The sequence below is a fragment of the Triticum dicoccoides genome, chromosome 3B, assembly GCF_002162155.2.
Source record: "Triticum dicoccoides isolate Atlit2015 ecotype Zavitan chromosome 3B, WEW_v2.0, whole genome shotgun sequence".
Taxonomy (NCBI): Eukaryota; Viridiplantae; Streptophyta; class Magnoliopsida; order Poales; family Poaceae; genus Triticum; species Triticum dicoccoides.
This window is the reverse complement of record NC_041385.1, coordinates 454,946,745-454,950,539: the sequence shown is the minus strand read 5'-3', so window position 1 is coordinate 454,950,539 and position 3,795 is coordinate 454,946,745. Positions and strand designations below refer to the sequence as shown.

The 3,795-nt window shown below is 46.5% G+C and overlaps 1 long non-coding RNA gene across 1 annotated transcript; it reads left to right on the top strand.

Moving 5' to 3' along the window:
• Nucleotides 1-23: 23 nt before the first annotated feature.
• Nucleotides 24-2,238, top strand: LOC119281385. Its single transcript, XR_005138397.1, has 3 exons — nucleotides 24-983; nucleotides 1,373-1,616; nucleotides 1,988-2,238. It is a non-coding gene; the product is annotated as an uncharacterized LOC119281385 (long non-coding RNA).
• The last annotated feature ends 1,557 nt before the right edge of the window (nucleotides 2,239-3,795 follow it).

Below are 3,795 nucleotides of genomic sequence, written 5' to 3'. Positions count from 1 at the left end.
GCCGGCCTTGATAGCCCCCTGGCTCCTTTCCTCCCCGACCGATGGAGCACCACCGATTTCCCCAACCAAATCTGGCGGAATCCTTCTCCACCTCCCTCCTCCCGTGCCTACCCCGGCCTCCCACCACCGTGCCATCGACGATGCCGCCACGCTACTCCACCTTACCCTCCTTCACACCCATCCCATCGTCGCTGCGCCAAACCAAAGGCACCTAGGATCCGAGCTCCCGAGCAGCACCGAGTTCGGCGATGGCCATCGGTTCAGTGCAGCTCGGAGGCTTTGGTTCAGTCCCCACCGCGTTTGTCGTCTCCGGTGTGGACTGCTGCAACAACGCCGCGTGGTGCTTCGTGGCGCTTGCAGTTCCTGACCGTGAGCGCCATCGGTCGTCCCTCACAGCGATTCGATCGCCACAAGCCCCGGACGTGGCCATCAGCACCGGATCCGGTGGCCACGGTCCCGGAAACGACCATTAGCACCGGATCTAGCGCCGCCACTGAAGCCACGCCGGCCATCTACGCACGAGCAACTCCGGCGTTGGGGCGCACCGGGAACCGCCACGCCTTGCTCCTCCTGCACGCCGGAGATGTGAAGGGGAGGATCCCCTAACTCCCCTGCCAACCGTCGCGGCATGCAACCTCCTCTCCCTTCGAGCTCGCCGACCCCCTCGTCTCCTATAGCCGTGTAGTCCGGCGACCATAGCCGTTCAGTCCGCAGCCGTGGCCGTGCAGCTCAGACAAGTGCGCAAACGCAATGAAGTTCCTTGCTCGTGCGCGTGCTGCTCGACGAACACAACTGCACTGCAGCTTCTAGATGGTGGACTGCGGAAGGTGCGGGGCTCCTCCGACATGCTCCGGTGGCCAAGTCCTTCCCCTCTGTGTTGCTCGTTGCCTGATTCATGACACCAGCGGGCCAAAAGAGGAGGAGAGGGCGACGACCTACCTCTACGTCTATGCCTTAGCTCACGGGTGTGCCTCAAGTTTACTGTAAGCTGTTAATTTCTACATGTGACCATCTCTCCATATAGCTTTGTGGAGAATCAATGGCATTATGCGCATGCAGTAGGATTTTTATTAACTCTTGTTTCTTGAAATATAAGTAGGCTCCTACAATTTTGCTGGATATAGTCACCCTGTTGGATTCAATGAACCCCCACGTTGGAGATCCTGACAGCAATTGACTTCTAGTTTGTTGGCAGTAAAGTTAAACTAAGGAGTGGAAGCCTAGACTTTGGAAAGATCTTCTTTGGATAGGACCAGTTCCCCTGTGAAAATTTCCCTATGTTAGTCTGCTATTTCTCATAAGCAAGATTGCACTATTTTACAATTTAATTCGACAATTGTTCGCCACATTCCCAACTCACATAGATTTTCAGGAGGGAATACAACAGAAATTTCCCGATTCATATAACTCCAAAAAAGGATTGGTGATTGCCGAGTTGCACTTGGCTCCAGCGACATTCAGGACGGCCTTGTCAACCTTGTCCCTTGCCAGAAACAAGATCTCGTAGCCTTCCGGTTTCTCAAACCAACACAGCTCGAGAAACTCTATGCCCCCGAGGCACCCAACTCTCTTCAGCAAGGCACAGAAAAGATCATCAATGTCGGGCTGTTCAGCAGGTTAACACATCATTCTTTACCAGTCATGGGAATAGGGAATTCGCCTAAAATGTAGCATTCGTAAGTCTGATCTTTCTGAATTTCTCCTCCTCGGGATTCTTAACCACGTTTTGGATGTAAGTGAGGAGTGTCTGAAAAGCCCTCTTTACTCCAACGTCCTCCTTCTGTCACAACATTAGCCTCAAGTAGGAAAGTATGATCAAATCGATTATAATGTCCTGATTTATTTTATATGTAAGTTAAGAAAAATCAGCATCATATAACTAGTACAGTTTATATTAAGGTTTGTGAATATACTAGAGTAGAATACATTACGCGCACATCACTGATTGAGCTGTTAACTAATGATACTAAGGTTCAAAACAAAACAGGAAACTGAACCGAACAAGACATTCACGATAAGACAGTGAATCCATGCCCTTCCTCCTCTCCTCCACAGCGGGACAACAACCGGATGATGGCATGCAGTTCCTTAACTCCTAACTGCGGTTCAGGAAGCTTTGGTGTTCAGTCTGATTTTTGTTGGCGCGCGGTTCAGGCGGCCTGGGTGTGCATTCAGATTGCAGTTCACCGGCGAGATCCTAGCCGCCATGCAGCAGGGCCAGCGAGACCCACCCTATGTATAGATGATGTATTGTGTGTAAAAAATATTTGTTGAGAAGTTCATTTCAATAAGCATTAATGGTTAATTTTCAAGAGAAAAATGTGTTGATGCAGCCCACTTCAAGGCGTCTTGTGATTCACTGCATTCAATGAGGAGTCTTGTTGTCTCATGCAGTTTGCTATAAGAAAGATAGATGTGGCTTTGAAGCTCACTTTGTTGTCTCATGCAGTTTGCTATAAAACTCCTACGTGGTTCACTTGTAAACAGGAAGTGAACCCCATGTGTTTTTGTTGTCCTTTTTATACCTATTTATGTAATGTGGTTCACTTTTTGATCATGTTGGGGTTCTCTTGCCCTTGTCTCTGACGTTCACTCTCGTCCACAAAAAAAGTAATGCACTTCACCTCGTTTGGTAAAATTTACGTCCCACAAAAAAGAAATCATGCAGTGCACTTGTCTGTCCAATGAAGTGCGGTTTTTAGTCTAAATAAGTGCGGTTTTCTATCTGATGCAGTACAGCCCGTTTACCGTAGTCTCGAGGTTCACATTTCATAGTATTGCGGTTCACCAACGCTCGAGATGGAGTGCACTCCACCTCGTTTGGGAAAATTTACGTCCCACAAAAAAGAAATCATGCAATGCACTTGTCCATCTGATAAAGTGCGGGTTTTAGTCTAAAGAAGTGCGGTTTGCTACCTTGTTTTGGAAAATTTACATCCCACAAAAAAGAAATCATGCAGTGCATTTGTCCGTCTGATGAAGTGCGGGTTTTGGTCTAAAGAAGTGCGGTTTGCTACATTGTTTGGGAAAATTTACGTCCCACAAAAAAGAAATCATGCAGTGCACTTGTCGGTCGAATGAAGTGCGGTTTTTAGTCCGAAAGCAGTGTGGTTTTCTGTCTGATGCAGTACATACAACGATTTTAGGTCGCGAAAAAACAAAGTGTCCGCATTTTGTTAAAATCAAAATTGCTTTTCAATCGTAAGGAATCAGAGAGAGTGTTCTACATGAAAAAGTTGCGCCTCATCGATATCTTTCCAATGACGTATAATTTGAATCATTTCGACCAGCGGTTTGCAAAAATTTCGCGAAAAACGGCCGCTGCCTCCCGTCGTCATCCGCACGATTTTCAAAATTAACTAACAACCGTAAGGAATCTCAAAAATATTCCCACATACGAAAGTTGCGCCTTGTCTGTAGCTTTCCAACGGCGTATCATACTCCTCATTTCGGTAAACGGTTAAAAAACTGGAGCTAAAACAGTACCGAAAATTGAAATTTTTTCAAAAAAACATAATTCCGTGATTTAGTAAATTTGAAACTGCTCTTAAACCGTAACAAATTAGAAAATATAATACATATGAAAAAGATGCGCCTCAATGATATCTTTTCAACGGCGTATCATTTGCTTTATTCCGATGAGTGGTTTAGAAAAAATCACGAAAATACACTCGCTGCCACTCGTCGTTCGCCACACCATTTTTGAAACTGCTATTAAACCGCGAAGAATCTTGAAAAGTGTTCAACATGGCAAAGTTGCGTCTAATCCATAGCTTTCCAACGGTATATTATGTG